The 27,340-nt window shown below is 36.9% G+C and overlaps 1 long non-coding RNA gene across 1 annotated transcript; it reads left to right on the top strand.

Moving 5' to 3' along the window:
• The first annotated feature begins 15,919 nt into the window (after positions 1-15,919).
• On the top strand, positions 15,920-19,091 carry LOC122237693. The gene is made up of 3 exons (XR_006216297.1): positions 15,920-16,047; positions 17,455-17,558; positions 19,002-19,091. It is a non-coding gene; the product is annotated as an uncharacterized LOC122237693 (long non-coding RNA).
• The last annotated feature ends 8,249 nt before the right edge of the window (positions 19,092-27,340 follow it).

Raw genomic sequence — 27,340 nt, forward strand, 5'->3', positions numbered from 1 at the left:
CTAGAAAATAACCATAAACATTTTTCATGACTTAGGGATATACTTTATTGTATCACTATCTTCCAACTAAAAACAAGAGGAAAAAAACATTCATTCATTCCTCTGAGACCTTCTAAGTGCTTTGTAGCTTGAAGTCAAGTATTAAATTTTTAAAAAGTAAATTGAGATACATAGGATAGTTGCTATTAATATTGCTACTTGTACTCCTTAATCAAATGTATCATTAAACACTCAAAAATTTTAATGGCATAGTGAGTGAATCTTTGGACTGATGGGTTAAAAAAAAATAAGAACAAAACGTTTGGATAGTTATTTTACTAAAAATGGTAGTGACCATAATTTTTTCCATATTTATGCAACAGATGGAAATAAGAAATAGAGGCTTCCAGTAATCCTCTGACTCAATTAAGGATTTACTGAAAGATACAGAGAAAACCCAAGATGTGATCACTAAACACAATAGTACCTCGTGATTGCTAACAATGCTTTCCCATTGTTATAGAATCCTCTTTAGCCAACATTTTCAATTGTGCTTGTCCTACAAGTCAATATAATAATTTAAAAACTGATGATTAAAATACAAAGTAAATCTGTTCAGCAATGGATACCATCAACAAAGTGAAAAGGCAACCTACTGGAATGGAAGAAAATATTTGCAAATCATGTGTCTGGTAAGGGGCAAATGTTCAAAATATAAAAAACTTACACAACTCAATAGCAAAAAAACCCCAAACAATCTGATTTAAAAATGGGCAGAAGATCTGAATAGACAGTTTTCTAAAGAAGGCATACAGATGGCCAATAGGTGCATGAAAAGATTCTCAATACCACTAACCACCAGGGAAATGCAAATCAAAACCACAATGAGATATTACCTCACATTATCAAAAAGACAAGAAATTACAAGTGTTGGTGAGGATGTGGAGAAAAGGGAACACTTGTGCACTATTTATGGAAATATAAGTTGGTGTAGCTACTATTATGGAAGTCCCTCAAAAAATTAAGACTAGAACTACCACATGATCCAGCAATTCCACCTCTGGGTATTTATCCAAAGAAAACAGAATTACTAACTCAAAAAAATAGATGCGCCTTCATTTTCACTGCAGCATTACTTAAAATAGTGAAGATATGGAAACAACCTGTGTCCATTAGCAGATAAATGGATAAAGATAATGTGGTGTGTGCGTGTGTGTGTGCACACATGTGTGTGCATGTGCACACACGCGCACGTGATAGAATACTATTTAATCATTAAAAAGGATGAAATCTTGCCATTGCAACAACATGAATAGACCTCGAGGGCATTATGCTAAGTGAAGTAAGTCAGACAGTGAAAGACAAATACCATATGATCTCACTTATATGTGTTTTGTTTAAAACAAAAAAAGTTTATAGATACAGAAAACAGATTAGTGGCTGCCAGAGGTAAAAAGTGAGGGAATGAAAAATGGGCGAAGGGAGTCAAAAGGTACAAACTTCCAGTTATAAAATAAATAAGTCATGGGAATGTAATGTACAGCATGGTGACTATAATTAATAACAATGAAAATTGCTAGGAGATTACATCTTAAAAATTCTCATCACAAGAATGAGAAAGAAACGTTTTGTAATGATGTAGGGTGACAGATGTTAACACTAAACTTACTGTGGTCATCATTGTGCAATGTATACAAACATCAAACCATTATGTTGTACACCTTAAATTCATATGCCAATTATACCCCATTTGAAGAAAAGGATAAAGTAAAGAAGACCAAATGAGGTATGTTGTTTTTGTTTGGTTATTTTATCTGTGGTAGTGCTATAAGCCAATGGATTCAGGCCTTGGTTGGTCAAGACTTCACATAAAAGGTCTGAGTTGAATATAGTTGATTTTGGAGTAAGTCCAAAGAAGGAAGAGGATCTATTCTGAGATGGCAGCCCAAGAGAACATTATGCCAGGAAAGAGTTTAAAGCCAGGAAATGAATCAGGCTTATGAATGGAGGGAGTCAAACACATCACTAAGTCAGGAGGAGCAGGCAGATGGAAAACCAGAAAAATGTACCCAGCTTTGAAAAACACCCATTGCAGTGGAGATTGAGGTCAGACAGGCTGATATTTTACTAGTTTATTCATCTATCTCATTGTTCTTTTTATCCATAACATCCTGGGTCAGGGTAATTTCCATAAGGCAAGACATATCTACTTTCTTTATGTTGTGCTCCTTTAACAGAGAAACAATGTTTTCTACATACTGATCTGTTGTCTGGTATTAGCCTTTGTACTCCAAAAAAATGGGCTAAAAGGAAGAAAACATTTAATATAAACAGAGTCTTTTTTTCAAAGATGGGAATTTGGCATATATACTAGCGTTGATTTTCTGAAAATTATTCATTCACTTATTCAAATAATGTATTTTAACTCTAGATAGAGCAGGGTAGTGTTAAATGCTAGACAGTCTGCCTACTACTACCAAATGGCCACAAGTTTGACGTTTAGTAATGTGAATTTCAAAGAAAGCAGAAATTCTCTAGTTCTCCACTCATATTAATACTGTTCAAAGCAAGCTATTAGGTGTAAATCTGAGAAAACAAACAAAACAATCTATGCCTTGGAGAGCTAAGCAAAAGGAGTTTCTAATTTGTTTTGTTTTGTTAAACTCCATGGGCTTTATACCTTGTCAAAAGATTGCCCTCTTTGCATAACTTGATAGTTTTATAAATCTTATATTTATAATTGGACATTTGGGAAAGGCATCTCTAAGAGGTATTTGAGTATTCTTATCAATTATTTTAAAGATCACAAAATTAGTATCTAGTGATCTTTTAAGGTTTCTTTACAAATCAGTAGAGTCAAACCCTCACCTTAACTGAAACAATATTATTTTCCTATGCAATAAAAATTTTCCAGTTATAAAAAGTACATATACTATTTTATCTGTCATGTTTTACTTCAAACTATAAGCCTTAACACTTTATTGTGCTGAGAGAGTGCGGACAGAGGATGTCCAAGTTTTGTTCATAAAGTCTTAGAAAAGGGGGTCTGTAGGTAGAGAAACATTCATGAAACCCAAACCAAATTGCCCCCGATATTGGGAGGTTTATTATGGCTTCTTTTTATTTAACATATAGTCACTGATAAAGTAAAATACCTGTAAAATGAACCTTAGAAAGTCAAAGATGTGCTTAATTCTCTTCTAACAAAATGGTGGGGAAATCTAGAAATTGAGTTTCTTTGTACATGCGTGAGGTGTGTTTAATTTCTACTTCTTTAGTTTTCCTTTAGAATTTAAAGTTGCTGCTTATTATAATGCTAAGTTATATAAAGTGCTTAGAATAAGTATACATATGTATTTTTTTAAATCTTCACAATAACCCTATGAGCTAATTAATGATTACCCTTATTTTATGGATTAAGAAACAGAAACACCAAAAAATGCAAATAACTTGAGATGAAAGTTATTGCCTTGTGTTTTGATGTTGTCACTGATATTCAACTGTTCAAATATCACAAGTAAACTGTTTATTTCTTTTGTAAGTTTTATTTTATTTATTTGAGACAGAGACAGAGACAGTGTGAATGGGGGAGGGGCAGAGAGAGCCAGAAAGAGAATCCCAAGCAGGCTCTGCACCACCAGCTCAGAGCTGGACACAGAGCTCGAACTCACGAAATCATGACCTGAGCCAAAACCAAGAGTTGGATGCCTCACCCACTGAGCCACCCAGGTGCCCCACAAATAAACTATTTCTTGAAGGATAGTCATATAATATGAAATAACAGAAAGAGGAATATTTTTTCCTAATTATTGATTTTTGAAGTTAAAATATAATTGCCATTTTAATATACTGTACTTCCTTGAAGTTGAACAACCAGATACAACGTGCATATGAGTTTAGGATCAAACTAGGCATTTTCATTAGAAATGAACATATCCAAATATAAATCATTATTTGAAAATTTTTCAGCTAGCATAAATAGCGAAGATTTTTATATGAATAAAGTAGGTACAAGTGTCTTGCCTCTTTTCTCTTTAGAATTGATTTTTCTTTTTTCCAAATATAAATAATTTTTAAATATATTTGTTGACTTCACATCTGCATCTAATCCAAAAAAAAAGTATTGAATTGTTACCTGTAAGTATTAGTGTAATGGCAATTTCTTGTTGTTAAAGTGACCATCCTTAATAAGTATTATAAAATTACAGATGGTCTAGGCAAGTCTTTCATTTGTCAGTTTTGAAATAACACAGTCATACTCAGGATGCAGTAAGAACGCAAAACTCCAGCCAGGTGTAGGATATAAAGCATGATCATTTCCTGAGAGAGGGCTTAAAGCCCCTTCTTCCCAGGTGCTTCGGTATTTTTTTAACAGTCTTCTATTCACTTCTTCCACAGGGAACAGCAGAATTCCAAGCATCTCCCTTATAACTTTCAAAGTAGGTCTTCCCACTATTTGCAAAAAATACTGTGATTTTAAAAAGCTACTATCGGGGCGCCTGGGTGGCTCAGTTGATTAAGCGGCTGACTTTGGCTCAGGGCATGATCTCACAGTCCGTGAGTTCGAGCCCCGCGTCAGGCTCTGTGCTGACAGCTCAGAGCCTGGAGCCTGCTTCAGATTCTGTGTCTCCCTCTCTCTCTGACCCTCCCTCATTCATGCTCTGTCTCTCTCTGTCTCAAAAATAAATAAACATTAAAAAAATTTTTTTTAAAAAAGCTACTATCAAAAGTTTTAGACAGTTGACTCAGAAGCCATTGTGAATCACAGGGAATTATTTTGTGGCCAAATGCTGATTCTGATCATCTAACTAGGTTAATAGGCCATTGAAATTCTTTTCCCTTATTTTAAGCTAATCTTTATGCTGGGGGGGGGGGGGGTGGGGGGGGTGGAGGGCCGGTTAGGATACCAAATATCAACAGATCAGTTTTTCTGTGGCTTTTAAGAACTAGCTAATGAAAAGTAACAAGTCTGTGAACTACATTCTAGAGCTTGAAATGGTGCCACAGCTTTGCTCATCTCTCTTCAGGCATGTTAGCAATAGTAGTGTGACACATGCCTTTTTTTCTGCCCCTGTGTCCTCCTAATTTATTTACACACTGGGCCAACTTATGACATAGATAAACAAGTAGCCTCTGCTTTTATTTTACCATGATAATGGTGAAAAATCCATAATTTTCCCTTGTTACCTCTATGTCCTTCTAAATTTCTTAGCAGAGACTTGCGTGTGCTTTTTCTATTTACGCAATTCCGTTATGAATAATCTGATCTTGTTTATTTCAATTATTCACCTCCCATTCTATAATCTCTCTATGAAGTTAAGATTCTCATGATCCTTTTGTTTTCAATGAAAAGATAAAACTATTTATTGAACAAGAGAGGAAAAGGCAACAAAATGTAGTAGAAATCACACTGGACCTGAGAGTAAGGGCTTAAGTCTAAAACTCAACCCCATTCATTCAGACTTTATCCACAATAAGTGTTTTTAAATCTCCAGTTCTGTGCCAGATAATGAAATAATATGGTGCACAAAGTATTTATTATCCCCACTCTAATGACACAATCTGGTGAGGAAGGCAAGTTCTAATCAGATAATCACACAAATAAAAATGCAATTCGAAACTGTGATAAACGAATTAGGATGTAGGAGAACTTGACTGCACCAGAGAGGCTGAAGAATGCTACTTAGAAGATGCAATATATAATCTGAGATATGAAATAACAAGGTGGGGTCAGGGAACAGGGAAGACTGGTCCAGGCAGAGGAAAAGACATGGGAAAACCTTGAGAGCAGAGTAATTCAAATAAGGAATTCTAGGCCCCTAGATAAGAGGAAGAGAGGTTCCAGGTATCACAAAAAAGGCCAGATCTTGTAGGTCTAATGTTAATAATAACGTGAAGAAATTGAATTGATGTGATGAGATCTGCATTTTAAAAGAATTACTCTGCCCAAACTGTGGAGAATGGATTAGAAAGATAGAAGAGCATAATCAGGGAAGAAACCATTACAGGAATCCAGAATGTAGATCATGGCCATTTGGATCAGTAGGAGGAGAGAGAAATAAATGGATTCAGAATATACTTCACTTGAAAAGTAAAATCAATAGGATTGCATGATAGATTGGATGTAGTGGATGAGAGTGTCAGCAGGGCCTTGCAAAATTGAGGCTCACATATCACCATAGACGGAAATGGAACATGTTTTCAAGGAAGATCATGAACTTGGTCTTATAATTTTTTTTTAATGTTTATTTACTTTTGAGAGAAAGAGAGTGACAGAGCATGAGCAGGTGGAGGGGTGGAGAGAGAGGGAGACACAGAACCCTAAGCAAGCTCCAGGCTCTGAGCTGTCAGCACAGAGCCCGATGTGGGACTTAGAACTCATGAACTGTGAGATCATAATCTGAGCAACATCGGGTGCTTAACTGAATGAGCTACCCAGGCGCCCCATGAACTTGGTTTTAGACTGCTATAGCTTTGAAACTGAGGTTTGTAAGGGCTATCTATAAAATGAGAGACTGAGTATATCATCTTCAAGATTCACTTTCAGCTATGTATTTTGATTTTATTCTATCTCTTTTAAATCTTATCTATAGGAAAAACTGAGAAATTGAATGTCCTTTCTCCAGTAAGTTCCTTGATTATAATCAGAAAATTTTAGAACTGGGAAAGAAGCAACTTTACCCTAATGTTGACTAATTATATTTTCAAAGTATACTTTCAAGGAAATGATTTTGGGGGTTCAATCTGCCAACTATAGTTTATTATTTTGGAGTCTAAACTTAATACAGTATTAAATTCCCTATACAATTTTTTTTTTGCCAGTTATTCTCATTTTTACAGGTCTCTTTTCCAAGGGGGAAGGAGTGATAACAAATAACTGATAAAAACAGAATGCTGATGTAAAGTAGAAAAGTAGTACATGCACAAAAATGAAAGGTCAGCAAAATCAATTTTAAGGTCAAGTCTACAAATGTATTAAATAATGCTTACATTCCAGGAAGTATAAATCATGGTTAGTTCAAGGCAACATTACATTTGCAGTGATGATACATAATCCTTTCTGAAAACGGTAGTAATTCCAACCATCTACATGGACATGTTGGAAAAATTTGGCTGCTGTGGTAAGCAGGCTCTAAGATAGCCCTCAGTGATCCCCACTTCTTGGAATCCACACCTTTGAATGAAAGCTGATCTTTCTGGAATGTACTTGAGACGTAACTCCATATCCAACTAAAAGGCAAGAGCCCATCAGAAAAATCTTATTCACTTATACCATAGGTAGAGCAGATCATCCATTTTTTAGCTCTTCTGCATTTGAAAGATTCAACTGTCAGTAGGAAGAAATAGTGCAAACTCTAACTATGACCTAAAACTACCCCCAAATCATTATACATCTGAAATACACCTCCATGTTTTTGCATGAGAGTATCATTCATTCCCACATGAACTTTGAGAAATTTTGGAAGGATAAAATTAACACGTTAACATGACAATCACACTTTGAAGCTCTTGTTATATGCCAATTGTTTCATATAGTGTTCTTTATAAATTAGCCCACTCATGAAAAAAAACCTAGGGCACTTAGACAAGCACATTATTGAAGGTCATATCTAGCAATTGATAGATCAGAGCTTGTATACAAGTCTATCTATCAGATTCGGAACCATCTTTTTCCCCATGGTCCTATTCCCATCCCTCAAAGATCTGCTTGAAGAAGGCAGCACCCAACTTCCCAGGGAGTGTATATTCAGGCCCTTTCAGATGTCAGCTATCATAAATCCTTATTTCCTCACAGGGCCAGATTTCCTTGCATCTTTCATTATCGGCAATGAATTTTACTGTTTTAGAATTCTCCAAAAAGTGTTCATATTATCTTCTCAAAGGATGAGCCCCTTCAAAAGATGTCTTTCCAGTGGTACAGAATGGCTTTTCTTATATCTTCTGTCAATTTCTTCTCGCTCTCTTTGTCTGTCTCTCCTATTGCCAGATGTGTATTCCTTTCATATTATTGGAGAGCTCACATTCTGTTCTATTTTGGTTTCACACCCTCCATTAACTCTAGCAACTCTTCCATCTCTAACCCTGCAGAGTGTTGTGGAGAAGTGCTCCTTAAACCCTTTCCCTCTCTCAAGCATGCTGTATAATCTGTTTATGATGCTGGCATTCACCTCTGGCAGGAAGGAGGAATTCTCCCACCAGCCACCGAAACAGCCTTCCAGTTTCCATCCCCCTAGTTAAGGTTAGCAATGGTAACATAAATCTTGCCTCTTAGGGCACAGCTCTTAACAACTTGCTTGGCTTGGCAATCGGAAACAGACACATACACTGTCTTCTATGTAAGCTGATTTGAGCAGGTTTTAAGTTTCCATATGGGAATGAATGGGTAGGGATGGCAGGGTTAGTTTTCAATTTTGGCTCAAGCCTCCTAAGGAGGAAAGACTCTCTGCTGGGCCAGCTAAGCTGCACATTAATTCTTCAACCCACCCTTTCTGGAAGGGAAACAATCCTCTCAGGTGAGCAAGCCTACGAGTAAGGAAAGTGGCCTATGAGTCAGTGCACAACTCCATTCTGCTGCAATATTGCCAATTGAGAAAGAAGACTTAGCTAAATAGCTAAAACTCCATTACCCTCTATTCTAGTGTTTGCCATAATATGCTTCTGAAATATTTATCGAGTGGAGTTGTAAGAGTAAATTAACAAATATGAGTTAAATTATCTTAGTGTACCTGTGACAGATAACAGCAACTTTTTTTTTAATTTTTTAGCCAGATATTTGATGGAATTTAGCAGCACCAGGAGTTTCCCAACCAATCTGTCATTTCCAAATGTGGGCATGGGGGTTTAATTGAGGCAATTTTAGAAGCTAAGAAGAAATATCGAATGTCCCAGATCTTTCATATTCACTGAAGATAATTAGACATAACAGAGGAAGGAACTTTGTTCCATGCAACATCAATTTCCATGCCCCCCTCTGCTCTTCAGCTAGTATTTATTAAGTACTTGGTATGGAACAGACACTGCGCTAAGCCCTGGGCTTAGAATAGTGAACAAAACCTGACCCAGTCCCTGTTGCAGTATGGGGGTTGGCATTAACCAGATACTCACAGTGTCTTTATAAACTGAAATAAATATTCTGGACAAAAGGAATATGGAGTAGATCGAGTGTAGGACTGGTGCATGATCCGATCTGTGATTTTTTTAAAACATAATTGCTGAATGTAGAAAATCAATTGGAAGAAAGCCAAGTAATTACTCATTAGTAAGATGCTCTGATGCTGTTCTGCAAGGGAACTGACTTTTCATATTAGTTAATAAAAATACACTTAGAAGAAATCTCATTTTATGTGCACTTGTCTAGAACTTTGAAAAAGAAATTTTACATCTATGTGGGAAACATGTAAGCTGGGCAACATTCAGGCTAAGCTACTCTATGTTCATGGTACTTTTAATGTTTTATTGTGTATTCCTTTCATGCATGTTTTAACTGGAGTAGGGTCTGAGTGGGTGGCAAGCAAGTACCCTTTGTTAAGACTTGCTCTACTCATTTTCTCTATAAAGCTTCAGAATATGGCTACCAGTGGGACCAGATTCAACTATTTGTTATTTCTGAATCCAAGTATTAGGTCAACATAGATCCTTAAAAGAAATCACAATGCAAAATATATTGTCATAATAGATTCCTCTACGTATTTCCAGAAAAGAACATTGACTTAGGAAATTCAGCTAACAAACATGATATAGAAATGTTAGATTAGAATAGTATAAGAAAACGGTAACTTTCTATTGAAAGTGACTTAAATAAATAGATTTCAAAATGTTTAATGAGACAATTCTCTCACCTTTATCTTTCCACCTTTATACAATATATATTTTTATATGTATTGTCTCTGAAAATTCTATTATTCTTCCATTATTCCTCTATAATCTTTTCCTATTTAACCTCAAATTATTTGAAATGCCATCTGTTTACCACTTCCTATACAGTCTAGACTTCAGAAAATCTCTAAAATCATACTTCCTTCCTTCCCTTGCATTTCAAACTCTTCTATTTCACAAGGTAGGAACTAGAAATACCCCCATTACAAATGTCATCAAAGTTTACCACAGAGGGAAAGTATGCTTAACCAAAATAAAAATTATTTTCTGCCTATCAATTTATGAATTTGAAAACCACTGATCACATTAGCCATACACATATAATTATTGGTTAATTTATGTTGAATTCAATACATGTAAGTTAGTTGGATAGCTCCACAAAGAGATGCTGTCTGATTAAATGTACATTTGCATGTAAATTTTTATAAAAATTAACATATCATCATAAAGTACAGATTCCTTAAAATCATACCAAATTTATGAATGTTACAAAACTTGTTTCGATGTGGTATTAAACTGAAAGAAACAGAATAAATACATTCAATTTTTTTCTGAAAGTTTTTAAGAAGCATATAGTTTATAAAACAGTTGGTGGGTCAGAATCCTCAATATGCTAATAGAAACATCTGCAGAAAATCTGGTTTTGTTTTACTTATCGTGGTAAGTAAACATAAGATAGCCACAAAGGGAAATGTATCTTATAAAATCTTATTTTTATGAGCCAGATCTTTGATATTAAAAGGAAATTATATCAATTACAGTAACACTTAAAGCACTGAAGTGACTTTCTCATGGAATTATTTTAATATGGAAAGCTGGCAACACTTTTTAATAGAAAATGCTGTTTTAAAAGGCATTTAAAAAAATCTTATCAGCAAAATTAGTGCTCCCCATTTTGGACATGAAATATTGCAAGACATCTGCATTTGTTTTAATGTTGCCAAAAGATGGTGTTATGTCTTCACTTGTTATTTGACTTAAAATCAAATGCTTCCTAAGAGGTGGGGGTGGGAGGTTAAGCAGGAAAGAGAAGGAGAGGTTCTCCTCAAGACATCTATCATAATATAAGAGTATATTCTTTGTCAAATCTACTTATTTTCCAAAAATTAAATTCCTTCCAAATAACTCAGTATAAGAACTGACCTTACCAACAATATACTTATGGGGCTTATGGGATGCTATGTTTTAAATTTATTTAATTAAAATCTTCCGACCTTTAAGTATAAATAAGAAGGAAGGCACCTACTTTTAAAAATAATAGTGGCGCCTGGGTGGTTCAGTCAGTTAAACGTCCGACTTCAGCTCAGGTCATGATCTCACAGTTCGTGGGTTCAGGCACCATGTCGGGCTCTGTGCTGATAGCTCAGAGCCTGGAGCCTACTTCAGATCTATGTCTCCCTCTCTCTCTGCCCCTCCCCTACTCATGCTCTGTCTGTCTGTCTGTCTCTCCCCCAAAAATAAACATTAAAAAATTGTTTAATAATAATAATAATAATCAAGAGGGGCTTCTGGGTGCTTCAGTTGCTTAAGCGCTGGACTTTGGCTCAGATCATGATCTCACAGTTCGTGGGTTTGAGTGCGTGTGTGGGGCTCTGTGCTGACAGCTCGGAGCCTGGAGCCTGATTTGCATTCTGTGTCTCCCTCTCTCTTCCCCTCCCCTGCTCATGCTCTGTCTCTCTCTGTCTCTCAAAAATAAATAAATGTTTAAAAAAAATTTTTAAAGAAAATAATAAAAGTAATAATCAAGAGCATGATGTAATGAAAAAGGAAAGGCTGAAAGCAAAGGCAAGAACCATGTACTCTCCTTGACTCTTTAGTCACTGATTTGCTATGTGACCTTGAAAAGTCAAGGAACAACTTGAAGTGTCTCTTTACTTATCTGTGAAGTAAATACATTTAAATGGTTACCAGCTGTTTCCAGAATTGATAAGTTTGGGTGTGATCCTCCCATGTTACAGTAATACACCCCAGCTAGGCCTGCCTGAGCCTGTTATCAAAAAGAATAGGGTATATCAGGAAACATCAGGCCGGTGGCAGATACCACACAGGCTGCCCAGCTGGAGGGAGTCCAAGATGGCGACTAGAAAGATCCTGAACTCACCTCCTCCTGCAGCATACCAAATCTGTAACTACACATGGAACAAGTCCCTCAGAAAAAGACCTGAAAACTTGCTAAACATTTCCTTCTCAGCTACAAAAAAGAAAAGACGGGGAGAGGCTGAGATGTGATCTTGTCATAAATCCCAGCACCAGTACAGCAACACACAATCTGAAAGGAACTTACAAATCCAGAGCTTCTCTCTGAGGGGAGAAAGGTTGGCACCCCACATCAAGCACCCCAACTTTTATGATCTGCACCTGAGAGATGAGACCCCAAAATATCTGGCTTCAAAAACCAATAGGGCTGTCATCCACAGGACCCAAAGGGCTGTAGGAAACTGAGAAGCTGCCCTTAAAGGGCTCATGCACAAACTCACTTACCCTAGAGCCCCGAACAGAAGTAGCAGTTTGAAAAACACCCAGTCTAAATGTGAAGGATTCATTTGTTAATTTTAGTGTCCTCCAGACGGGCAGGGGCTTGTTAGGACACTCTCTGGGGAAAGCCACAGTCAGGTCTAATTTTCAAGCACTTTCTCTACTTTGTTAAAGTCAGCACCAGGCAACTTTTTTTTTTTATTCTCAGTGGGTTCTATCTTCACGCTCCCCCTCTGTGATGCTCCACAGTGCCAGTATCTCTGGGGCAGGGAGGGGGCTTTTATACACACAGCTGATGTGCTGGTTTTTACATGTGGTGTCCCAGTTTTTGCAGGTATAGCCCAGGGAGCACCCTTTGATCTCCTGGCTCTGGTGGCCAGGGGACTTGTACTCCTGGGTCCCATGGGACTCTAACAATCAGAAAGACAGTTCTTGGCAGACTACCACACTTAGGGCACTGCACAGATAGCAAACTAAAACACACCCCCAGTTTTTCTGATAAAGGGCCTATTTGGTTGTCTGGGAGCTTTGGCCTGAGGGACAGGCTTCTGGCTGAGCATGCTTATGGGAGACTACAGAGGTACGCAGGGAAGGAGGCCAGTGGATTCATTCTTTTTACTTTCTCTCTGCCTTTCTCCTTTTTACTGGTATCTTCCAGGAAGAAGCTTATACCCTTGTCTGATGCCCTGATTTTTTTTTCCAATATATGAAATTTATTGTCAAATTGGTTTCCATACAACACCCAGTGCTCATCCCAAAATGTGCCCTCCTCGATACCCATCCCCCACCCTCCCCTCCCTCCCACCTCCCATCAACCCTCAGTTTGTTCTCATTTTTTAACAGTCTCTTATGCTTTGGCTCTCTCCCACTCTAACCTCTTTTTTTTTTTTTTTCCTTCCCCTCCCCCATGGGTTTCTGTTAAGTTTCTCAGGATCCACATAAGAGTGAAACCATATGGTATCTGTGATGCCCTGATTTTTGCAGTTCCTGCTGGGGGATACCTTTATATCACCTGGTTCTGGTAGCCAGAAGGGCTTCTGCTCATGGGTCTCACAGGACTTTGTATATTTGCATACTTTAAAAGTTGTTGCCTGAGGGTCTGGTTTTTAATCAGCCTGATAAGGTGCTGAGATCTCCCCCTTTGGGACACTGATAGGTCTTATCACACCCTCACAACTGGGAACCATGAAAAATAAAATAGGCTGCTTAGACAATCACAAGGATTCAAAAGACTACAAAAGCTAGAGCAAGTCTGAATGATAAGGTTCATCTCTCCTACATGAGGCCATTCTTTCAAGATTGGAAGAGGTGGATGTTACATTTAATACATAGAAACACGGAGAGTCAAGCAAAATGAGAAAACAGAGGACAATGTTCCACATGAAAGAACAAAACAAAACCTCAAGAAAAAAATGAAACAGAGATAAGGAATTTACTTGATAAAAGTTCAGAGTGATAATCATAAAGATGCTCACCAAAACTGGGAGAAAAATGAACACAGTAAGAACTTCAACAAAGAGAGAGAAAACATAAAGTACCAAATACAAGTCACAAAGCTGAAGAATACAATAACTGAACTGAAAATGACACTAGAGTGGTTCCACAGCAGACTGAATGAAGGAGAGGAAAGGATTTTACCAGCAGGTGAGCATGCAGAGAATGAGGCTGGGTGCATTGGGAGATAGGCCCTTCTTCTAGTCACTGCAATTAGGAAGAGAGGGCAAAAGTGCAAGGGGGAGAAAATAAGACAAAAGAGGGACACAAAACAAGCACATTTTTGAGCACCTACTATAAAATGCAGACAGCCATAGTAGTTCAGGGTAAAATTATGAAAATTAAAGAATTTGACTCTTAGCAGAAAAACCATAGCAAAATTCCTGAAGTACCAAAGTGCTAAAAAAAAAAATTGTTACTTTTATTAAGGTGGCTTCAGATCCAAACTGACTAGGTTCAGATTCCTATTCGAATATACTATTTGTGTAACTAATTAATGATTTTCCCTTTGTCTCAGTTTCCTTAATTATAAAATGAAGGTAAAGATACTACCACTCAGGACTGATGCAAGGACAAATATGTTAATACTTGCATAGCACAAAGAATAGTGACTGGCCAATTAATGTTCTCTGGGGCAAAAAAAGGCTATATGGTAATTTGCATTCTCTCAGAGAAAGATATAACAAGGATGGTATTATGTTTATGATTCAAAGAAATCTAATAGAAAATAATTTTAAGGAAGATAGCACTGCACAGTATGCTGTTATTAATCTTGAAATGCCTTAATGAAAAATATCGATTGGTGTTTTATTTATTCCATAAATGTTTACTGTTTACTCACTATATGCAGATTTTGAAGAGATTTCTTTCAAAAAGCTCTTCTCATTATCTGACAAAGGTTAAGGTAAGAATAAACTTTCTACCAAGTACATTATATTCATTAATTTTATTCCCAGATTTTTTTCCTCCAGTTTTGTATCTCCTTCCTAAAAAGACTTTCAACTTCCTGCTTTCTCCTCACTTTGGTCTCTGCAATCAGTCCTTGTTATTGTTTCCATTCTCATCTCAGGATGCTTCTCCTTTAGGAAAAGCCTCCATCAGTTCTGACCCTTTGTTGTCAGGCTTTGTATCATGGCCTGAGCACAGATAGAGCCAAATTAACCATGGCAGGGAGATTGCTGTTGTATAACAAACCATAACCAAAATGAGTAGCCTGATACAATAGCCACTTCATTTGTTCATTATTCTCTGAATAAGCTAGGAAATTCTGGTCTGGGCCAGCTTGATGGATCCCTATAGTCAGATGGTAACTCAGCTGAGGCTAATGGTTTAGGATGGCCTTATTCATAACTAACTGGGTCTAGCAGGCCTCATCTCTGGAAGAAGAGACAACCTATCTCTGCTTCATGTAATTTCTCCTCCTTCAGTAGGCTATTCCTGGTTTCTACCCACAAATTCTGAAAAATGAAAAGAGAAAAAGCAAGTCCCCAGGTACAAGCACTTTTTAAGCCTCTGCTAAATCACATTTGCTTGTGTCCCATTGGCCAAAGCAAGTCACACAGTCAAGCACAGATTCAAGGAGAGAAAAAAAATAGATTCCTCCCCTTGATTAGAGGAGTTTTGCAAAAAGGCAGTATACAGCATGCAAAGATAGGAAGAATTTATGACTCGTTTTCAAAGGAAGCTTAAATAAATAAATAAATAAATAAATAAATAAATAAATAAATAAGGCAAGACATCACAAATATTGGGGAAAAATAAAAATTTTGATATTTGAAAATTCAAAAAAGCATTGAAGTGATTATAATGGAAAAATCAGTACTAGGGTATATTTCTTTACACTTGAAATATATAATGATATAAGATCTTGATGTTTTAAATTACATATGGAGCAAATATGGACACCAATTTCTTTTCATTACTTAGTGTCTTAGTGCATTTGTGCTGCTAAAACAAAATACCATAGACTGGATGGTTGGGGTCTGATTGTTCCCACACCTGCATTTTAGACTCTCATAGATACACATCATTTTCATAGTATTCATCATAATTGTAACTAATCACCATTATCAATTCTCCCAGGAAACTGTAATCTCCATGAAGACATAGGCCACACCTGTCTTGTGTCCTGTTGTATGCATCTCCAATGACTGACCAATAATGGACCCTTGATAGGGGATAGTTGAATGAATGGCAAAGCAGGAGAGAGGAAAGAACAAAGAGGTAAGTACACAAACATATGTTTGAAATTGATGGAGAAGATGTGAGCTGAGTAAGGGAATAAATACTAGAGAGGCCTGCCTGCACAAGTTAACAAAGGAAATGATTATCCACTGAGAGAATGATAACAAGTAAAGATATATTCGGTAGGAATGACAATATAAGAAGGGTATGAGCAAAGATTTCCCATTTTGAGGGATTACAAGGCCCAAAGTGAAACTGAGACTAAGGGTGATGACAGTGGGGATAAATGGGACATTGGGCAAAGAGTTTGATAAATCAAAAATCCAGAAATAGTACAGTAGGCCTGGGCAAGAGGGGCACCTGCCCTGGGTTCCCACCCTGTGAAAGACTACTCTCTGGCCCTCATCCAGTCCTGCTCCTTCCGAAAAGGCAGGGAGCCCACCCAGAGTCCATATACCTCCTTTTAGATCCTATTTTGAATATCTGGGACCCAGAAATTCCATGTAAAGATTACTCTATATGTCTGTCCTCCTGAGGGTGGATCACACAGCTATAGTATACTCTCTGTATCAAGGGAAGAGCAAGACAGGACTGCTTTAATGGCAGTTTGCTCATGTGGTCTGGAGTATCTACTCACTTTTTATATATTTAAATACATTTAAATATATATTTATTTTTAAATATATTATATTTAAAAATTTAAAATATACTTAAATATGTTATATTATATTACATACCATTCTATTCTATATGATATTTAAATATCATATATTTAAATATATGGCATATAGACCTCCATTTTTAATCTTGACACCAGCTCTGCAATGTTAGGGGTAGGCCTAGCCAGGATGTTTACCTTCTATTATAAAGCTATGATTCTGAAATGATCTTTCACTTTAAGCTGGTTATGGACTTCTTAATATTCGTAGCTCTTATTTTTTTTTATTTAAAAAAAGTTTTTTTAATGTTTATTCATTTTTGAGACAGAGAGAGACAGAGCATGAATGGGGGAAGGTCAGAGAGAGAGGGAGACACAGAATCTGAAAGAGGCTCCAGGCTCTGAGCTGTCAGCACAGAGCCCGACATGGGGCTCGAACTCACAGACTGGAGATCATGACCTGAGCCGAAGTCAGACACCCAACCGACTGAGCCACCCAGGCGCCCCTCATAGCTCTTATTTTTATGTGGAAAGTTAACCAGACTTTTCCACAACCATTGATTTAGGTTTAAAATTCCACATACTCTTTTCAATGGATGCTGAGTCATGCATTTGCTCTAGGGGTTTTCTGAAGTCAGAGAAATGAAGAAAATTAGGCAGAGATGAAGAACGTACAGGTATATGGTAGTTGATGATTTCAAAACCCTTTCATGTATATTGTTTTAATTTGGTTCTTAGAACGACCCTGTCAAAATAGATAGGGAAGATATTACTTTCTTTCTTGACAGTTGAGAACAGTTGGAACTCCAAGAGCTTGCATCATGATGAATAACGGAACTCAAATCTGAACCCAGTCTTCAAATATCATTTTATGTTTCAAGTAAGGAAGGAGGTAAGGTATTTACAAAATTTGAGGTTTTTTTTTTTCTTAGGAAAACAAGATATATAAGCCTACAGTGAATACTCACGATGAGAAGATGGTGTAACATTTTTTTGAAAAGAAATAAATTCCTCTAGTTGGCTTCTGTTTGAAATCTCTGATTTCAATTTGCCTGGTATCCAGCTGGCTTATGCCCTAGAAATCCTGCACTTTCTTTCATTAAGGGGAGAGAAAAGGAAAAAAAAGGGAAACAAAGGATATAATTTTAGGGATAGTTTTCATCTAACCCTTTATTTTTACTTGAGGTCATTGAGGCTCAGAAAAGTTAAGTGAGTTGCCTTAAATCTCAAAGAGATAAAAGGAAGAGCTGGACCATGAAGCCACATCTGATTCATATCTCTGAGGCTTCCCCTCACTCTGTGTCCTATGTAATAGACTTTACTCCATTCAATTAATTTTATTCTTTCTTCCTTAATTTCTTGTCACCTTCTATTCTTTTTAATATGTCTCTGCTCAGTTATTCAAACTTACTAGTTTGAAGCAATATATAAGAAATGCAAACAGGGGCACCTGGGTGGCTCATTTGGGCTCAGGCCATTATCTCATGGTTCGTGAGTTCCAGCCCCATGTCAGGCTCTGTGCTGACATCTCAGAGTCTGGAGCCTGCTTTGAATTCTGTGTGTACCTCTCTCTCTGCCCCTCCCCAGCTTGCAGACTCTCTCTCTCTCTCTCTCTCTCTCTCGTTCTTTCTCTCTCTCAAAAACAAATGAAAACATTAAAAACTTTTTCAAAAAAGAAATGCAAACATATATCTTATATTTTAACATATACATTTTGTATATATAGTTCTGGTGTACAAAATATTTTATGTTCTTATGTTCACTATGCATTACATTATATGCATATTTTATGTCCTATTATATTCATACTTACCATTTCTAGTGGTCATAGCATTGCAGCAAGTTGATGACTCATAATTTATTTAACCCACTTTCCTATTTTTAACATTGAGACTATTTCAGTATTTTCTATTTTTGTTAGTGCTCCTATGACCATTTTTATTAATACACCTTTTTTATTCTACTGAATTATTTTCTTAGGGTAAGTGTCAAAAAATGGTATTACTGAGCTAATGTGTAGAGATATTTGTATAGTTTGTATGTGATACTGTGACATATATTGCTATATTGTTTTTTGGAAAAAGATATATTAAAACAATGCTCTCCACTGGATGTTGTATGGAAACCCATTTGACAATAAATTTCATATACTGAAAAAAAATAAAACAAAAATAAAACAATGCTCTCAACAGAGCACGGTATCATTCCAATCTTACTAGTACTACATATTACATACCATTATTTTCACTAGTTCAATAGGTATAAAAATTATGATAATTTGCTTTAGTTTATATTCCTTTCCTTACAAATAAGATAAATATTTTATCTGATTAAGCTTGCAGGAGACTTCCAGAACAGGACCAAAGACGACTCAAGGCCTGCTTTCATTCATGCACTTGACTCTTAGGAGCTCCTGTCAGCACCTCCCTCCTCAGCCTCACGTAGGCAGGGTTAGAGTTCTCAGAGCATACCAATAATTTTATTAAAATGGCTCTTCACACATACTCTTCAGTCTCCACATACTCTGACCCTTTTAATACCTTTGTATGTGTAAGAATGTTAAGAGTTGTCAAACTGGTTTTCAATAATCTCCTTTGAAAATTGGCATCTTGTTCTGGCACACCTTTTTGGAAAATCACAGCTTTGAATCTTGGTGCCTCAGTTAAAACTTCTGATTTAATAGTCTGTAATAAGTATTTTATAATCATCTATCATTGAAATCGCTTTATCATTTAAAAACCAAAAATAGAATAGGTTCCCCACATGTATTTAATATAGTCATTTAAATTTTCTGTCAGGCTTTCTTTTTTTCTTTTTCTTTTTCTTTTTCTTTTTCTTTTTCTTTTTCTTTTTTTATTTAGCTCTCCAACTTCAACCAGTTATGCTTTTCTCTTGTTATGTGCTATAAAATACAGATTGATCTTCCTAGGGTGGTTATATAGTTATCCTATCACTCTGTCCATCATTCTAAATGCTTACTTACTTTCTTTTATTTCAAAAAGTTTATTTTCACATATTGTTTTCCTATAGGATCGGATCAGTTTTTGGTTCCTCCTTTCTTTCACTAATCAGCATTAAGTTATTGCTATATAGTAATATGTTCTATCTATGGTTGGGTGGGACCTTTATGTCATTTGATAAGAGTTTATCATGCATATAAGAATAGTTCGCAAACTAGGAGCTTTCAAACCAACAGTGGAATGAGCCTCAGAGTTATATTGTTATAAGACAGTGTATTAAGTAACAGTGCAGAGGCTTTTTATTCTTTATAATGATTGCTATAGCATTAGACTTTTCCCAGTGATAGGGGATAGCTTAAAAGTGGTTACCTCATGTCAATTTTGGGGTGCAACTTGTTTCATCTATGTTACTCTTCTTTAAAATATTACTTTACGCTGAGTTTTGAATTATCATTGGACTGAGGTTTTGATGGGAATGACATTAAAATATAAATTAATTTAGGAATAATTATAATAGGAATAACAAATTAAAAAAGGCATTAATACTGCTTACAATGGGGCAGATGGGTGGCTCAGGTCATGATGTCACATGTGTTTGAGCCCCATGTCGGGCTCTGTGCTGACAGCTCAGAGCCTGGAACCTGCTTTGGATTCTGTGTCTCCCTCTCTCTCTGCCTCTCCCCTGCTCATGCTTTCTATCTCTCTCAAAAATAAATAAACATTAAAAAATTTTTAAAGAATACTGCTTGCAATGGACCAAATGCTGTTCTATTATAAATTATAAAGCATATGTGCTTTCCAGTATTAACTCATTTAATTCTAACAACTACTGTGGTCAATTTAATTATTGGCCCCATTTCATCACCTAATCCTGCATCAACAACTTTTTGGTAGCCTCATCCTAGGAAGAATGCATTTCCCACCCTTTGACTCTGGGTGTAGTCATAAAATTTGCATTGGCCAGTGAATTATAAGCAGATAAATGGAGTGTTGATATGTGCTTGCTTGGTTGGGCTTTCTCTCTTGAGCTTCAGTTATGCCCTGAGAAGAACATATGTCCATCCCACTGATTCTAGGAAGAGATGAGAAACAGCTGGAGCAGAGCTGGCCCAGTGAATGCTCAAATCTGTAAGAGTACATTACTGTTGCTTTAAGCCATTGAGCGTTGGGTAGTTTGTTAAATAGTGTTGTTTGGTGATAGAAAAGTAACATGCCACACTATGAAGTAGGTGTTATTATTATCCATATTTTACAGATGAGAAAAATGAGGCAAGGAGAGGCTCAGTAAGTTACTGGCTAGCAAGTGGACTAGCACTAATTATGCACCATAGTACATGCACCATAGTGCATGTTTTTGATCATCTTTATAACACTGAGTCCTTAGTTCAGAAAAAAAAAAAAAAGCTTATTCAAAATCATCTATTTAAATATTTTCAACTCCCAATATATAAATATATACTTTTCTTTATAAGGACTTTACACATCTCATCTAGTTTATTCTAACATTTATATGTTTTGATGATTGTCAGTTTCTTTGAACAGATTTTGAGCTAAAATCCTTTTTTCCTTACAAACCTACTCTGTTCATCAATACTTCAATACAATAGAGTTCTATCATTGTCACTGTTGGTAAATTCAGAGAAAGAAAAAAGCTTTAGTAAGTTATTTGCAGAGACCTTATTCCAATGCATTAGCACCTACTGTGTTCCTCAGTTCACTGTCCTTTTCACTCTTGAGTTTATTGGCCTTTCTTACTTCTTGGTGTGTTAGTTTTCTGGTCCTTGGCTATTTGATATTCTGTTCTCTTATGATATCTTTCTCTTGTTTTCCATCTCTTTGTACAACCATCTGATGTAACTTAAGCTTGTTTTATTCACATGTAAAATGGTAATAATAGCATCTATCTGCATAGGTTGTGAAGAGCGCTGGGATAGTATGTGAAAAACCACATAGTTTAGTGCCGGAACCATCCCATTACGGAGTAATGTTCAATAAAAGTTGCCATTGTTGCAGTTTTATTCCTCTTGCTACATCTTGGTTACATTGTGGGCTCCATTTCATCTTCCCTATCCTTAAAACAGTTCTGTCCTAGTCCCCTTTCTCACCTCTTATCTCCTATCTTCCCTTGGGAAATTTTATCCACCCTATCTACCTGTGAATACAATTTTCTCTTCTGTGTTTTATACCCTGAGGTCCAGACCCATATATCTGCCTATCTACTGCACTCCTCTATTGGGATCTTTCACAGATCTCAAGTTCAATAACACCAGAGTAATTTTTTTTCCATCTATTCCTCAAACTTGACTCCTACCATTATAAATGGTACTACCAGGGCATCTGGGTGGCTCAGTCGGTTAAACATCTGACTTTGGCTCAGGTCATGATCTCATGGTTCCTGAGTTCCAACCATTCTGGGCTCAAAGCACAGAGCTTTCTTCCAATCCTCTGTCTCCCTCTTTCTGCTCCTCCCCTACTCGCATGAGCATGCTCGCACTCTCTCTGTCTCTCTCTCTCTCAAAAATAAATAAATGTTTTTAAAATTTTAAAATAAATAAAGAGGAGAGGGGAGAAGCCAAGATGGCGGAACAGCATGGAAGTCTTTTGTGTGTCTCGAGTCCATGAAATACGGCCAGACCAACACTAAACCATCCTACACCTAGAAAACTGATTGGAGGATTAACACAACAACCTGCACAACCTGAACCACAGAATTCAGCAGGTATGTGGCACGGAGAGGTGAACTTGGAGAGCTTCTTGCTTTTGCGAGCTGATAGGACAGAGATGGGGGGGGGGGCAGTGGGGAGACTACGGGAAAAGCACCCTTCCCCAAAAGCAGCTGGAGAGAAAGTGGAAAATTGGAAACAGCCAGAGGGACTAAACTAAAAAGGTAGAAAGGAGAAAGGAGAGAGTTTAAATCCCATTAAGACTGTAAACAAGGGGAGGCTTATGGAAACCAGTTTGACGATAAATTTCATATATTGAAAAAAACAAACAAAACAAACAAAACAAAACAAAACAAAAAAAAAGGGAGGCAAAGTCTGCCCTGCAGCTTGATACCTGGCAGTGCTGTGGTGGGAAGGGCCAATCTCCAGGACCAGAGTGGGGTCCAGGTTTTCGGGCCACATGGGGAAAACTGTTCCACTGCTGGCAGGATATTTGATAGAGACTGTTGAAGCCACCTGGTCCCAGCAGACCCCAGAAAACGGCCACATTTGCTGGTGCTGGAACAAGGTCGTTAAGGGTGAAGCCTGGTGCCAGATGTGTGTTGTGATTTTCCATAATCCCTGAAAAGCTGCTGGTATACTATCTCACGAACTTGTTCTGGGGCGGGCTGGCACCTGGCCGCAGTCTTGGGGCACCAGCAGCAGCAGGGTCCAGCAAGTGTTTCTGGGTGCAGCCGACATTCAGCCATTGCTCATTTGGCCATTGCTTGGTGAGACCCTCCCACAGAGGGGTGGAATGGGTCAAGGCCACAGTCTTTCAGAAGTAAGGGGCTGGGGAAAACAGCCACATCTGAGACAAAACTCAGGAGAGAGGTACTGCCTGGGGCCTGGTCACAGACAGTGAAAAAGTGGGGAGTGGATGAAAGCTGAAGACAGAGGACAGGTGTGCGATTGTTGATCCGGGAAAACAGAGTTCCGATACTAGAGACTGGGTAACTGGGTGGCGCCATTTTCACCATTCCCGCACATGCACATACGCATGGCACCTATGGGTGCCATAACACTCCACCCCAGTAGGCTAGCAGCGCCATCTAGTGTAGAGCGGAGCCATTACACCAAGCCTGGCCCAACTGGGCCAACCTTGATCTTCAAGAACACAAGTCTCACTGCCCCGCTTAGTTTATGCACTATAAAGCACTACATAGTCTGACTTCTAGGGGAAAACAAAATAATTTCAGTACTACTTCAATCTGTCAGCAGGTCCATCTATTCAATTTTCTTTCTTTTCTTTTTTCTCTTTTACACTTTTCTTTTTCTTGAATACAGAAAGAGAAAAATTCATTTTTATTTTCAATTTTTATTAAAAACATTTTTCTTTAATTTTTATTACTATATTTTTTACTTTTGTGTAAATTTTTTTCAAATTCTATTTTACTTCCATCATTTTATTTTAGTCTACTACAGTGTATTTACTTTTTCAAATTTTGAAACAATTTCCTTTTTTAAATTTTTTCTTTTTTGTTTCTTTCCTTTTTCTTGAATACAGAAAAAGAAAAATTCATTTTTATTTTTAATTTTTATTACACATATTTTCCTTAATTTTTTCTACTGTATTCTTTACTTTTGTGTATATTTTTTCAAATTCTATTTTACTCCCATCATCTCATTTTAGTCTACTTCAGTGTATTCATTTTTTCAAATTCTCAAACGATTGCCTTCCCCCCCCCTTTTTTTTCTCTAATCTGTCAAACCACTTTCAACACCAAGACCAAAACACACCTAGGATCTAGCATCATTTATTTGATTTTTGTGGGTGTGTTTTTAATTTTTTAATTTTAATACTTTTTTAATTTTAATTTTTCTACCTCATTAATTCTTTTTCTCCCTTTAAAATGACAAAACGACGGAATTCATCCCAAAAGAAAGAGAACGAAGAAACGATAGCCAGGTATTTAACCAACAGAGATACAAGCAAGATGTCTGAACCAGAATTTAGAATCACGATAATAAGAATACTAGCTGGAGTCGAAAATAGATTAGAATACCTTTCTGCAGAGATAAAAGAAGTAAAAAATAGCCAGAATGAAATTAAAAATGCTATAACTGAGCTGCAATCACGGATGGATGCAGCGGTGGCAAGGATGGATGAGGCAGAACAGAGAATCAGCGATATAGAGGACAAACTTATAGAGAATAACAAAGCAGAAAAAAAAGAGTGAGATTAAGGCAAAGGAGCGTGATTTAAGAATTAGAGAAATCAGCAACTCTTTAAAAAGGAACAACATCAGAATCATAGGGATCCCAGAAGAGGAAGAGAGAGAAATAGGGGTAGAAGGGTTATGTGAGCAAATCATAGCAGAAAACTTTCCTAACCTGGGGAAAGACACAGACATCAAAATCCAGGAAGCACAGAGGACCCCCCCCCCCATTAGAGTCAACAAAAACCAACCATCAACAAGGCATATCATAGTCAAATTCACAAAATACTCAGGCAAGGAGAGAGTCATGACTGCAGCAAGGGAAAAAAAGTCCCTAACCTACAAGGGAAGACAGATCAGATTTGCAGTAGACCTATCCACAGAAACTTGGCAGGCCAGAAAGGAGTGGCAGGATATATTCAGTGTGCTGAATCAGAAAAATATGCAGCCAAGAATTCTTTATCCAGCAAGGCTGTCATTCAAAATAGAAGGAGAGATAAAAAGTTTCCCAGACAAACAAAAATTAAAGGAGTTTGTGACCACTAAACCAGCCCTGCAAGAAATTTTAAGGGGGACTCTTTGAGGGGAGAAAAGATGAAAAAAATATATTTATGAATAAATAAATATCAAAATCAACAAAGATTAGAAAGGACCAGAGAACACTACCAGAAACTCTAACTCTATAAGCATCATAATGGCAATAAATTCATATCTTTCAGTACTCACTCTAAACATCAATGGACTCAATGCTCCAGTCGAAAGACATAGGGTAACAGAATGGATAAGAAACAAGATCCATTTATATGTTGTTTACAAGAGACCCACTTTAGACCTAGATACACCTTCAGATTGAAAATAAGGGGATGGAGAACCATCTATCATGCTAATGGTCAACAAAAGAAAGCTGGAGTAGCCATACATAGATCAGACAATCTAGACTTTAAAATAAAGACTGTATCAAGAGATGGATTAGGGCATTATATCATAATCAAGGGGTCTAGCCACCAGGAAGACCTAACAATTGTAAACATTTATGCACCAAATGCGAGAGCACCCAAATGTATAAATCAATTAATCACAAACGTAAAGAAAATCATTGATAGTAATACAATAATAGTAGGAGACTTCAACACCCCACTCACAGAAATGGACAGATCATCTAATCAAAAAATCAACAAGGAAACAATTGCTTTGAATGCACAGTGGACCAGATGGACTTAACAGATATATTCAAAATATTTCATACTAACGCAGCAGAATACACATTCTTCTCCAGTGCACATGGAACGTTTTCTAGGATAGACCATATACTGGGACACAAATCAGCCCTAAGTAAGTACAAAAAGATCGAGATCACACCGTGCATATTTTCAGACCACAACTCTATGAAACTCGAAATCAACCACAAGAAAAAATTTGGAAAGGTAACAAATATTTGGAGACTGAAGAACATCCTACTAAAGAATGAATGGGCTACCCAAGAGGTTAACAAGGAAATTAAAAAGTTCATGGAAATCAATGAAAATGTTAACACCACAACCCCAAACCTCTGGAACACAGAAATGTGGTCATAAGAGGAAAATATATAGCAAACCAGGCCTTCCTAAAGAAGGAAGAAAGATCTCAGATACACAACCTAAACTTATGCCTTAGGGAGCTGGAAAAAGAACAGCAAAAAAACCCAAAACCAGCAGAAGACAGGAAATAATAAAGATTAGAGCAGAAATTAATGCTATCAAAACCAAAAAAACAGTAGAACAGATCAATGAAACTAGAAGCTGGTTTTTTAAAACAATTAACAAAATTGATCAACCACTAGCCAGTTTGATCAAAAAGAAAATGGAAAGGACCCAGATAAATAAAATCAAGAATGAAAGAGGAGAGATCACAACCAATATGGCAGAAATCAAAGCAATAAAAAGAGAATATTTTGAGTAATTATATGCCAATAAAATGGACAATCTGGAAGAAATGAAAAAATTCCTAAAAATATATATACTACCAAAACTGAAACAGGAAGAAATATAAAATTTGAACAGACCCATAACCAGTAAGCAAAATCGAATTAGTAATCAAAAATCTGCCAAAAAACAAGAGTCCAGGTCCAGATGGCTTTCCAGGGGAATTCTACCAAACATTTAAGGAAGAGTTAACACCTATTCTCTTGAAGCTGTTCCAAAAAATAGACATGGAAGGAAAACTTCCAAATTCTTTCTATGAAACCAGCATTACCTTGATTCCAAAACCAGACAGAGACCTCACTAAAAAGGAGAACTATAGATCAATTTCCCTGATGAACATGGATGCAAAAATCCTCAACAAGATATTAGCCAACCGGATCCAACAATACATTAAAAATCATTCACCACGACCGAGTGGGATTTATACCTGGGATGTAGGGCTGGTTCAATATCTGCAAAACAATTAACGTGATTCAGCACATCAATAAAAAAAAGGACATATGATCCTCTCAATAGATGCAGAGAAAGCATTTGACAAAATATAGCATCCTTTCTTGATAAAAACCCTCAATAAAGTAGGGATAGAAGGAGCATAGAGATCATAAAAGCCATATATGAACAACCCAACTCTAATGTCATCCTCAATGGGGAAAAACTGAGAGCTTTCCCCCTAAGGTCAAGAACAAGACAGGGATGTCCACTCATGCCATTGTTATTCAACAGTATTGGAAGTCTTAGCCTCTGCAATAAGACAACACAAAGAAATAAAAGGCATCCAAATCGGCCAGGAGGAGGTCAAACTTTCACTCTTCGCAGATGACATGATATTCTATATGGAAAACCCAAAAGATTCCACCAAAAAAACTGCTAGAATTGATTCATGAAGTCAGCA

This window comes from Panthera tigris, chromosome B1 (genome assembly GCF_018350195.1).
Source record: "Panthera tigris isolate Pti1 chromosome B1, P.tigris_Pti1_mat1.1, whole genome shotgun sequence".
NCBI lineage: Eukaryota > Metazoa > Chordata > Mammalia > Carnivora > Felidae > Panthera > Panthera tigris.